General features: G+C 42.7%; 1 protein-coding gene across 3 annotated transcripts in view; it reads left to right on the forward strand.

Moving 5' to 3' along the window:
- Positions 1-13,030, forward strand: part of fto (FTO alpha-ketoglutarate dependent dioxygenase) — a 115,772-nt gene that overhangs the window by 75,052 nt on the left and 27,690 nt on the right. Inside the window, exon 9 of one of the 3 annotated variants that reach the window (XR_006845823.1) lies at positions 11,882-12,009. The exons of the other annotated variants lie outside the window; for them this stretch is intronic. The gene's annotated coding sequence lies outside the window, so the exon portion shown is untranslated. The remainder of the gene's footprint in view (positions 1-11,881; positions 12,010-13,030) is intronic. 3 annotated transcript variants of the gene reach the window in all.

Below are 13,030 nucleotides of genomic sequence, written 5' to 3' on the forward strand. Positions count from 1 at the left end.
AAGTGACAGAGGGAGCAGCTTATCATGTGACAGCATCAGTGTGGAATGAAGTCCTGGTGTGTGTGAGTTAACCCTTTGACACATCTCATGGTGAGGGTGAAGGTGAGTGAAACACAGATGCACAGATGAACAACCGTGGAAATAAGAGAAGCAGAGAGAGAAATGGGAAAGGAGGGGAGTGGGTGGTGCATACAGCATGCCTGGCTTTATTTTCAATTGCAGTTTACAATTTTTCATGGTCATGTCTCCCCTGCCTCCTTTTCAAAATAATCGGCTGTCGGTTTTTGCAAGTCTGGCCGCCTTTCATTTCAGAGGTTTGTTTTTGAAAAGGTTGCTATTATAGCCAAATGGTTTCTGTGCTTCTCTAAACACGGCAAGGCATTAGGCTGGGCTCCGGTTTCAGGGCCTGGCTCCTAATGAGAGACCCAATCACACAGAGGGAAAAGACGGATCAGTCCTGCTACACCAGACCCAACCTGTGGTTTACCTCTTGAAACACAACCACACTCCTTCATTCTTTCTTTTTCCCTTTCTCCCTTTCTTCCACTTTGTCATCCCTTCCACCTCCTGTCATGACTCTTCTCTTTTAAATCCAAACTTGATCAAAGTTGATTGTGCAGCTGCGCTGTTCCACACTGATCTGTAAATAAACAGATTAACACCAAGGCCAAAATCTGGCCTGACAGCTCGTGTGGATTGTGTGCATGGTGCTGGAATACTTAGTCTCATCTTATATTGGTAGAGAGATTTTCCTGTTCAGTCACAGTCACTGTGAGTCAGAGCAGAGACAAGCTGACATGAAGAATATGTTTAAGAGGTTGCGTTCACCGCTAATTACAAGTTAATTGTCAAAGCAGGGAGATGTGGTCCTTAAGGTGTACCTAAACACACACAGATGTTTTTGAGATGGGGGGGGGGTGTATGTGTGTGGGTGAGTATATGTGTTACTTGAATGTATGCTATAGCCCTAATTCAGCCAGGTTTCAAAACTTACCACACAACCTTTCCTCCAGACTCTTCATTCAGTTTTTGTTGGTGTGTATCATGAAGCTTAGTCATACAATTTTTGCCACAGTTTTATTTTTCTTTTCCCGAAACATTCTTAACTTGAACGGACATGTCTCTACACTGTTTGACACCATCAAGGGTAAACCTTTTGCACTCCAAATGTCAGCTAGTTCTATATCATGAAAAACGTGTAGAATCATTTACTTAGCACTAATCGTTGTGACTGTGATTGCATTTTGTGGATTGGTATGGTAACTCCACTATGGCACCTATAGGCTCAACTTGTGCTAGCCTTATGGCTCTTCCACCAGTGTACATAGGAACTTTAGTGTGTCTTCTCTGTGGGGCTTGTCTGTTCTGCACTGCTAAGTTACAAGACCCTGTCAGTAAGTCGTTGGCTTTGGCTCCTGTAAAGCTGTGGTGGAAGAGAGGATGGAGAAGAAAAAGAGGAAGAAGAAGAAGAAGTATGCACACAGAGTCTTCTGTCACTGCCAGACACTCTTCAGTCAACTTGCAGTGGGGACTATGATTTATGGAGGAGTCTCCATGTTGTTAGAACCTGAGCAGGATCACTCGTTTCTGCAGGGAAAGAGGGGGAGAGAGCAGTCTCCTCTGTCCCTGGTGCTTCTTTTACACACCTATCTTAGCTCTTCTTATTTCAATTTCTGTTTATAGTTTTGACGTATGATAAAAAAACAATGCTGAATGGATACCTTCTCTTTTTTCCTCTTCTGTTCTTTTCTTTTTCTTTTCAAAGTGAGTGATTGTTAAACAGTTTATGTATTCTCTTTCTGCCTGTGTGTTTATTGGAGGTAGTGAATTAGGTTTGAAACCATCACCGGAGGTTGTGTTTGAAACTTGAAAGGAAGCCCCCGTAGCACAGGCCCCCTCCCTCGGTCTCTCTCTCTCTCTCTCTTTTCCTCTCTCTCTCTCACTCACACACAACCTCACACTCTCCCAGCGTTTGCATAGTTGTCACACTGTGGCGCAGCTATCTGCACATTATTAGTTATTACTTTATCAGCTCCCAAAGCTGTCAGAAGACACCCTCCTGGAATATACAGCAGGCATAAGCCATCAGTCCTCATTACGCCAGACCCGTGTGCAATTTACACCCAGCTGCCGCTCACACACCCATGACAGCATGCTAATGTGTATGTGTTTTTGTGTGTGTGGATGTGCGCACACTTCTATGCAGATGACAGAGCTGCACACATATGATATGAGCACACCTTTGAGGGAATGCGCTCACAAGTATGAATGGGGCAGGGCTAATGTGCAACTTGATAAAAGCATCCACCAAGGCCTTTATGTGTGTGTTTGAAGAGAGCTAAGGCTTATGTTTTTTCATGCTGCTGCTCCAAGCCGCCAGGAGGCAGGGACAACTGAAAACCGCCGCTCAGGACAGCTCAAGTACTGTTCAACACACAGGTGTGCGGTAAAACCCCTGGAGGCACCTGGGACAGAACAGGGCTCAGCAAGTCAGGTTGGGTGAGTTACTGCATATCCCACAGATAAAGATCAGCACAAACGTCACATGGCCTGAAAAAAGAAACAGTTGTGTGTGTGTGTGTGTGTCTGTGGAAAAAGCATCCTATCAACATAACATAATGAATTATGTTTTGATTCAGTCCTTGCCTATGTTGCCTGAGGTGACTGTCATGAACAGATGTACAAGTCAGATTCTCATCATTACTATTAATGTTTGAGTATGAAGATTGTGCAAATCAGACCTCCTGCACCAACATGCCATTGGATGCCTATTACCCAGTCAGTGACTAACCTCTCCACACTTTGATCTAGCAAAGTGGCCACATTAGCACTGACTAATTCCCTTGGCTGTGGGTTTGGAAACAGCGCACGGCCTGCTGTCACACTGTGATTATAAGAGTTGAGTTAAGTCTTCCCCCTCCTCCCCACAAAGCTTTCTTAAACTTTAGGTCTCACTGCATGATTTCAAAGCAGTCAGATTTCTGTACTGTTCACACTACACAAATTTTTGTCTTGTAATAGGTACGCTACATGACTGATCCATGTCACACATTACATGACCTGAAGACAAGAAGGATTTCCCAATGAGTCTGTCTATTTTATCATGAAAACACACAAGAAGTGACATGGGAATGACGTAATATGCACAAGACAAGAGTTTTGTTCGGTGAATTGTTGGATCATATCTTGGAACAGTTCGCTTTAGCAATGGAGCATAGATTTGTCTCTGACCTGGGGCTTTTTGTCAGTGCACTCCAGTAACTGTCAGCGACTGGGAGTTGAGGGCTACAATCCCATTGAGTGAACTCTGTATAAGAGGCATCGGCCGGCCACAAACCCTCACCTGTCTGTCAACCACAGGACTGGCATCCATATTGGGTTGGGGAAGTAGATGTATATCTCTGTTCTTGTGGATGTTTGTTTCAACTTTCAACATCAACATGGTGTCATACATACACAGTAGAAAGGTATTAGTGCCATCCTGACAAATGACTATAGTGACTCTTTTTGTATTTACTGAGGAATTCCAGATTTGGATGATGGTAATGCCACAGTATGTCATGTTTCTTTTCTTTGTCAATCAATATGGTATGCTTCATTTTGAGAGAATGTATGTCATATACAGTAAAGTACAGGTTTTATGAGACTTTCTGCAGCTGTTATCATAATTTTATGGAGCACGCACACTCTTAAGAAGGTCATGAATAGTAACACTGCAGCATGCAAGCCTTTGAAGCAGCGGTATCTCCAATTTGCTTATTCCAAGAGAGACATGTCCCTATTTGTCTACTCCTGCATTATCAAGAAAACGCAGGAGTATGGATGGCCAGCAGCAACAGGAAGGATTTGGTAAGTTGCTCTCGGATAGCTGAGCCGCTATCCCACATAATGCTAAACACAATTATGCAAACTTTTTTTTTTTTTCAATGAGAACAACGCAAAATAATGGCTTTAATATATGCCCTTACCTCCAGCAAGTGTTTTGTATGCAAATTAGGTGAAATTTCAGGGACAGAGAGGAGGAGTGTCTCTTGCATCCATCTTTTGTTGCCAGGCGGATTAAGGGAGATCTGTTATGGTTTGTTAACATGAGAGCTTTTGATTCGGATTGAAACGAAACCATGTGTAGAATTAGATTAAAGACAATGTGTGGTGAGTGACGGCTCAGGCATGTGCTGGACTTCACCCGCCTGTACGCCAGCTCTCACCACTGTGGTCCCATTGTTTGGCCCAGCTTCTGTTGTGAAGTGGGTTTTTGTCCTGTTTTTGTTCTGTAATGGGCTATAATAACTTATATAAATCACACTGACTGAGCTGGAGCTCCACAGTTTTGGCTTGGCATTGATGGAAGGCCTGGTTCTCCAGAGGACTGGTGAGCTGAAAGTCTTGCGTATGCTTGGGGAAAGTTTGAAAGTCAGTGGGCTTTAGGTTTGACAGTGTTGTTTTGTTGCAAAGGGAATCAGCCCGAGGTTTTCTTCTGAGGAGGAAGGTCAAATAAAGAGAGAGGAAAGCTTTGATAGTTATCTACAAACAGTGTGTTAGACCAATGCAGGTGAAGATATGAAAAATATAAAAGGAAATATAAAGGCAGCTGAATTTGTATGAATTTCTTCCCTGTCTTTTGCCTTGCCTGAAGGGCTTTATTTTGATATCAAAAAGAAAATGAGAAAAAAATAATGCTGGATTACAAAATCAGGCTATTCTCATTAAAATGGGGCACACAAACATCAACAAAAATGAGAGAACAGTAATAATGTCTTTTTAGAAATTGTGCTCAAGCAGGAGTGAGTGGGTTTTCCAAATGCTAACTGATCTTAAGTGAAGGTGTGCCTTTGTGATAATGTGTTGGGATGATGAATTAAGGAATCAGGAATTAGTGAGAGCACTCACAGTGTTCATTAGCAGTCAGTGATGTTTTGTCAATAGTAGGACTTGTCGTCTTGTAAGCTTTGGGCTGTGCATTTAGTTACACTGCTGGGAATTGTCCGTAACCCTGTTTTACATTGGAAATAGCCCAGAGGAAAAGGAGTAAGAAGGGAGAGAGGAGGGGGCGCAAAGAGTAACCACTGATTAATTATGCACATCCCTGATTGTGACATGCTATCTGCTGCTATTAATGGGCAAGGATAATCACTCTGGATCGTAATTTCAGCCTGTGACTTCAGAAGTGTACTGCCTCCAACATCAATCTTCATACGAAACCCCGTAACTTGCAGAGGAACTTCATTTGCGACTGTTGTTGAATCTCCAACTCAGCTCATTTTTAAGAAGAGTATTGAAGTGTTAAGTAGAAGTTGGGGCTGACAGGTTGGAGGGCTGCTTTAAATGGTGTCAGCTATAGACAGGCAAGTTAGAACAGGAGGCCGTGATATTACTGTACGCTGCTTGAGGTTATGAAAAATAATTAGAGATCTGTGTGCCGGGGAAAAATGTGTTTTGAGGTGGCATATGGAAGTTTTCACAGCTTTCAGTGTTTGAACTTTTAATTCTTCTATAAATGAGGGTCATTATTCTCACTCACGTGGTGTTATTGTGGGGAAAAATATACAACAGCTCGGAAAAATATCACATTAAAATGTTAAATATGAGTAAATGAGAAAATAACACTCACCAACTGATTTTTAGGCATCATCAGAATTGCCACAGAGCCATTTCAGGTACAGTATTTGCCATGAAATGTGCGCCTGTAAATCTAAATGTCTGTTTTGTATCATCTGTGTAATAACTCGGCTTATTAGAGGGAAAATATAAAGAAGATAAATGGACAGTTTATTCCCCATTTTATCCAATCTCAGCATATTTTTTTCATTACAAACTCAAACCTTATTAAAAAAAAAAAAATAAAGTGAAATTGAGCCCAGCATCTTAACTTTTTTTTTTGTTTTTTTTCACCAAAACCTTCACTGGCAGTTCGTCTTAAAGCTTAAATGAAACGAAGAATGTAATTAGAGGGAAGGGAAACTTTCAGGGGGAATTTCAGAATCCCGAGCAATCAGAGCCTTAAAAGCAGCTTTTGGTCTTCCATCAGAGAGTCTCCTGCCCAGCCACAGACAGCAGACACACTATAGTGGGCCCCCTTTCCACAGAGACACACGACATCTTACAGTTTTTTTTTCTACCCCCTATGGGTGTGCTTTGCTGCTGTCACACCTCCGTGATATTAACCTCACTGTGCAACTTTCAGTTCCAAGAGGAAACCACAATATACAGGCTTTTTCCTGCTGGAAAGACAGTAAGTGGTGCTTGGTGTATGATGATGGTAAAAAGTAAGATAGAGAAAGGCGAGGAGAGACCAGGTGTGAGAAATGGGTGGACTGGGTGAGAGAAATGCATGAAAAATAGCATGAAAAAAGTCCGTCCTTTGGTTCTTTCAAGCCCATTGGCGAGGCTAAACAAACAGCGAATGCTTTGGAAAGACACATTAACTGTAACTGCCCTTGATCTGGCAGTGTTTAGAGTGCTGTCGGCATGGCTAATAAACACTTCATTTAGTTTTAATGGTGCCGGCGCCTCTCTGCAGCCTTCAAAAGTACCCTTTATTTGGGTCATTTACGGCTCTTCCTCGAGGAGCACCCAAGGGACTGCAGATCCAGTCCACATCTCTGTCTGCCGGAGCACTCCAAGCCTGGGGAAAATTAATAGGGCTATCTGGGAAAAATAAATAAATGATGGGCTTTACCCCAGCCAAACAGCCCTGAGAGCTTATTAAGGCAAAGTGAAGGGAGATGGGGCAGCAGAAAAAGAGATATTAATATGAATTTTGCACCTTTTAATGTAGGGCCAGGCTAGTTCTTTTCTTGTTTCATCCTCTCTCTCTTTTTTCTCTTTCATTCCATTTCCATGTGCACGGTTTCCTATCTTCTTCTTGCTTTGCCTCTGTGTTCCTCCTCTACAGTAATTGTAAACACAGCAATTATGGATTGTGTGAGACTTAATTATAGCTTGTGCAGAGCCCCAGGGGAGCTCTGGCAGAATGCTGCGGCTGATAAAAACGCCAGCTCATCAGCACCCCTCCAATGGTGGCGAGCCCCAGTGAGAGTGGACCAAAGGGAGCCGTTCCCACAGGGCCCTCCCAGCCGAAGGACCAATTAGTATTAGGCAGGAATTAATCTTAATGGGACACAGCCACTCAAACAGGTCCTCCCAAGGTGAGGAGGAATTAACGTGGTTGCCTTATTGGTTATTGCTGCTGGTGTCTTTTAGGTCGTTCCCCACTCAACACACGAGCTTAGGCGTCTTGAAAGGCGGCCTGTAGCTGACGTGTTCTCCTGTATGCACCACAGCGAGCCACTGGAAGCCACTGGAATACGTGCCATCTAATTTTTTGCTGTTCATATTAATCTTCAGCTCCATTTATGTATTTATTTTTTTCTGGAATGACTTTACAAAATCAGTTGAAAGGGGAAAAAATTCAAGCAGCAGCCTAAATTCGAGTAACTGCTTCTTGTATTTAGACATTCAAAGCTCAGCCCTTTTGTCAGATCACATCGAGAGGGGGCTCATATAGTGATCCATGCCCAGTTTGGGTATTGATTTCTGGGGAGCATGGCTCCATTAAGGTCCTGCCCGGGGGTGTGGAAGGGTCAGCAGGGGAAGTTGTGGGCTGCCATGACCCAGCTGCAGTTTACAATCGATTAACTCTGACTGGGAAGGGAGAAAGTCCTGGGGAAGTAAGCACAGGGCCCCACACGCGATTAGGCTACATTAGCCCTCTGGTCAGAGCTGTTCCAGAGGTTGCAGTAAGTTAATTAGCACTTTCTTATGATATCAGTGATGACAGGGGTGAAGCAGCTCGCATTGATTCGACTTTACTCCATTTCAACCTTGGAGACCAACCACCAAAGCACCGGATACTCCCAACCTCCCCACTGCTTATCGAGCACAACATGCACATCACTACCTGGAAATGACTAGTGAGCACTAATATGTTATGACCGCTAATATGTAAACTAACTGTAAATGTTGATTCTGATATTTAAAGCTATGTGAAGGGCTATTTACAGAGGGTCTTCCTCTGTTTATTCTGTAGCGTTTTCTTCTTTTTTTTCTCAGAACAGATTATCATAAACGTTAGAGAGAGATAACAGATTTGCATTTATGGCTTTTGTCAGTTTCACTAAGGTGGAGGTTTCACTCTTAAAATCCCCATAAATTGACTTTGTGCATGACACGTAAGGCTTGAGAAGGCTTGAGTTTCCACTTTGATATCCCATCACATGTCCTCTTTATGATATGCGTTTTTACCTGTGATTGCTCGTTGTCTGGCCCCTCTTCTCAAGAGAAATACGCAAGGAGTCGGAACTAATTTTTTTTATTTTGGCAATTAAAGTGTAAAGGTGTCAGAGGCTGATCGTCTCTCCCCACAGCTTGCAGTATAACGAACATCATCCTGTCTCATCATGTCTCTCCTGTAATCCCTTTGTTGTTTGCCTGCCATTTTCTTTATTTTGCCTCCTGCTCTGTTCTTGTCATTTTTCTCTACTGCTCCATCTTTCTTTCTCTCTTGTGCAACATCTTTCTCTCTCCTCTCCTGGTCTCACAGTACTCCCTTTGTTAAATGAAAGGTTTGCCAATAGATCGCTCACACTCTTTGTTCTTCCTCCTTTACAGTATGCTGCTCTCAATATTGTTTATTTTACCAGCAACTGAACTGCATTATACCTTATTTTTCTTTTTGTCTGTATCACTCCATCTCTGTCTGTCTGTTTTTGCTTGGGGCCCAGCCAGGCAAGTGAACAGCGACAGATGAAGCACCTCGTCTGTCAGCAGTGTTGGAGGGAATTAATCACAATTCAGTAAGTGCTCTGATGAGGATTCAGAGATGCTTGTTAGAGATAGAGCCATCAGGTGTGTCTGATCCGTCATGCACTGACAGCAGCCTCAGGCGGGACACTGAGCCAGGTATTAAGACCTGTTTAGTGCCCAGTCCTGCCCTCAGGTGCTAGTGGTCCTGAGTGCACAGGACCTAATATTAACACCCACCAAGCCACATAATGTGGCTGGTTGTATTGTCAAGTTACTGACCGATCAAGCAGAAGCTGAATCTAATCTCACCATCCATAGCAAAGTGCCAGACCATGTGTCTAAGTAGTGTCCAAGAACACCTGATGGTCAGTTATATATCAAACTTTCTGTAAACTGCAGGAAGGGAGGAATACGCAGATTTCTTTTAACACTTTAGCTGCCAGTTTTAGCTAATCATTACAATTATTTAGGCAGTTATTTATTTCTTTACTTTTCAAACTAGTTGAGCTACTCTACAATCCCTTCACACTCCCCCTCAGGATCGCAAAATCTGGTGTTCAAGTAACCCTGGATGGGAGTCATTGCTAGAGCACACAAAAACCTACAGTTAAACTAAAATGAAATAACAGCAGACTATTTTTTATTTACCTTAATGAAGGTTGCATTTACTGAGATATGTTACATTTATGCATTTTTAAATGACATTTTACATCAGTGTATCTTGAAAAAAGGTTGGATGAATGAAATTACACATAATGACTTTGTTAGTAAAAATTGGTCAGTAACTTCAAAACATATATTTTAAAAAGTTACACATATTAATGGACACAGACTGAGGCACACACAATCACGTATTTAGAGCACTGTAAATGATGACATTGTACAGTGCCAGTACAGAGACAGACAGACACTAAACAGTCGAGCTTCTCTGCATGTTCATGGATGTATGTGGCCATGTCTTTACATGCCAAGGGAGTGCCTCTGCTCCTCTGGAAAGCCAAAGTGTATGTTATGGCTTTGTGACAAATCTCTGACATGACACACTAATCAGATAAGAACTCAACCCTGAGGCCAGAGAGGGCCACTGGGACAAAAGAACAGGTTGAAAAATAATAAATATCTCTAAAATGTTACAAATTATAAGTGCTCTGTTATTGAGGGAGTATATGTGATGTGCTCTTTGTGTCTGCGCCCAGTTGCACATTCCTCAGGGTAATTTACAACATGGCTCCGAGCAGCTTGTTTAATTTCTGAACCCAAATGAAAGCGTCTGTGGCTTATTGGCATATTTTTCTTGTTAAGCAATGTTTAAGGTAGAGATAGACACGACAGTAATTGCAGGTTTGACTCAGAGTAGGAGTTGAGTTAGCAGACATCAACACTCCCCCTGCCTTGGGAAGAAAACGAGAATAAAAAGATAATGTTGTAGATAAAGCATGAGAGAGGTATGTCATCCACTTAACTATTTCACTGTTGGGGAACTCACACGGATCCTGCTGAAGACGCAAAGTGGATTCAAAGTACAACGGGAAACATTTGAGCAGAGTATAAACAAGAAAGCAAAAAAAACGTAAAAAGTAACTGGGACAGAAATTAAGAATGAGGACACATCAGCTCGTAATAGCAGTAGAATAACAAACACAATCCAAAATTAGTCTCTCACAATAAACTGACAGGGGTATAAAAACAAGCCTGCGTGTACATGATTCGGGATTATAATGAGGCATTGATTGTTTGTCCTCAATTTCCATTTCAGTTCCCTCTCAAACTGAAGGCAAACACTTGTAAACAGCCATACCTATGTCTTTGCTGTTCTCATTAGCTTTCCTTTTTATTTTTCTCACACATTATTCAGCTAAAGAATCTAGATGAGAGGGCCTGTGTCACTTCCTGTTTGTGGGAGCGCTTCCTGTTTTTCCCAACCATGTTCTGGTCGTCTGTTCCCGTGCTTGTGTTTATCGCCTGGTTTGCAACCATCTGAATGTTGCAGCTGGGGTCCTCTGGGATGTTTGTTTGTGCTGTCTTTTATTATGCCATTTTTTTAACTGCCACTGTGGCAAGACAGGAATGGGCCATTACTTGTTGTTGGCTGCTCGAGTGAGAGAGCCCAATTACAATGGGTCCCAGTGCCTGGTTGTAGTTGTACAGTGGGCTGGGCTGTGTGTGTGTTGGTGTTGCTCTGGTGAGCAGCTGTCCCAGGCCCCACTGACAGTGATGGCAAAGGATGGTTATGGTTGCAGTGGTGACAGCAAAGAGGAGGAAGAAGTAGACAGGCTTATAAGGGACTCCTCATGTGTTGTGGGCTGCCACCTTGGTTGTGCTTAGCAGCCAGCTCTGCCTGTCTGTCTCCCCACCTCCTTTAACTGCTGTCTCATGTTGTAAAATCTTGTATGTGACTCTCTGACTGAAGTCATGTGTGTGGCTACCAGTTTACACAGTATGTGTGGCCAATTAGAGCTGGGGTTATGAGGCTGATGTATGGATTATAGTCTATTATTCCTTCTTCCCCTAATGTTGACCATTAACTGCTGTGTCATTAGTTACTTTACCAACTGTGGTGGCACAGGAAGGCACACGGTCTGTCATACACATTTCTATGTGGGTACATGGCAGGGACGCAGGAATGTGCCTGCAATACGTTGACAGTATCCTGGGGAATTTGAGTAAACCAGGAACCGCATTATATGGCTGCCATCTAATTAAAAGAAAATAACAAGTGCATTAATTTCACTATTAAATTGAACAATCCAACAATGTATACGTTTAAAATACAATATATATGAATTGTTGAAAGGCGGGTACAGTAATAGCATAGAGCCAGAAAATTTATTCAGGAGTGTGCAAACCCTCAATTTAACAAGAAAAACAAACATGAATTGTGAGTTGCAGCTGCAGTGTATGCGCATGATTCCTCGACTGTGTTGTTCCACTGCGGCCAGTGCTGTGTGTGACACAGCATTGACTTGCTGTCTGTCTGTCTCATATCCAGTGTGGCAGCGCAGTGAGCGGTGTCTAATGGAGCCTCTGATGAATAATGAGTCCATACACTGGTAATGTTCTGTGCCGAGTAACGGCTGCATTGGTTTCTGTCCTGTTAACTCCGCTGGTGTAAGATTGATTGTGGTGTGCTCCGCAGTCATACAAAGACACTTCATTGCTTGGCAATGAAAATAAAGCTTCTCCGACTGAAATGAAGAGCAATGGCACTGGGGCAACAGAGGCAGACCAGCGCCAAGCCTGGAGACAACCACAGCATCAGCACGAGTGAGTGACACGCCATGAAATAGGCACTGCTCCAATAAGACATGTTTGTTTACACATTGCTTTCTGCTAATTGAGGTGTGGCAGAGTTTGTTATTTTTGCCTCAGTTGAGATGAAGCTCAGTTGCCCCGATTAGGCCTCTCACTGTACTTAGTGATCCTCCACCAAGACTCTCCTTCAAATTACACTTGACACTGTGAAGAAACATCTAATAGAAGTGTGTAATGGGCTCTGATGACAAACTACACGGTTGGAAGACCATGTAATCTCCCCGCAATTAATTAAAGTGCGTCCTGTGTGTGTGTGTGTTAGCAGTTTTTTCTTACTCTCTTTCTTTCACACCCAGCCTAACCAGATGCCACCAAATAACTGAAATAACATTGCCTGTCAACAGTAAAAAATGAAGACCCATACCCTAACAAAGAAAGGTACTTAGAGCTGGCAGAGGGAGGCAGATGCAAGGTTATTTATGCTCCAGTGCTTCTCAGTGTCCCGGTAAGGGTCCTCCACAGCTCAACATCTGTACCTCCACCCGCCTAATTACCCACAACACCCCTGCCCAAGCGCTTCCTAGTCTGTCACCACCTCAAAGCTTGCTAGAGAGGAGCAGGAAAAAGGGAAGGTGAGAAAAGTGCTAATCATTGTTGGTCTCCATCGCACATTTTCATTGCACTTTCTTGTATTTTTTTTTCCCAGTTTCATTTTTCATTCTTCAGTTATGACTAGTCACAGTATTTGGCTGCCCTACACATCACTAAGTAAACCGTTTTGTATGCTCTGGTTGCTTTTAGACAGCTGTTCTATCATTTTTACCTGAATTGTTTTTTCTTGCTAATTAGAAAACATTTTATATTAAAGGAGACGCTCATTCGCTCTCTATCCTCTCTCTCCCACTCTGTTGGCCCTCTTTCCACATTGTTGTTGGGCTTAACTTTTGTTATTTATCTATTTATTTATTTCCCAGCACAGTATTGATTTGCAGACAGAGAGCAATTAGGCCCATTTTTGGGTTAATTCCCCTGT

This window comes from Scatophagus argus, chromosome 1 (genome assembly GCF_020382885.2).
Source record: "Scatophagus argus isolate fScaArg1 chromosome 1, fScaArg1.pri, whole genome shotgun sequence".
NCBI lineage: Eukaryota > Metazoa > Chordata > Actinopteri > Scatophagidae > Scatophagus > Scatophagus argus.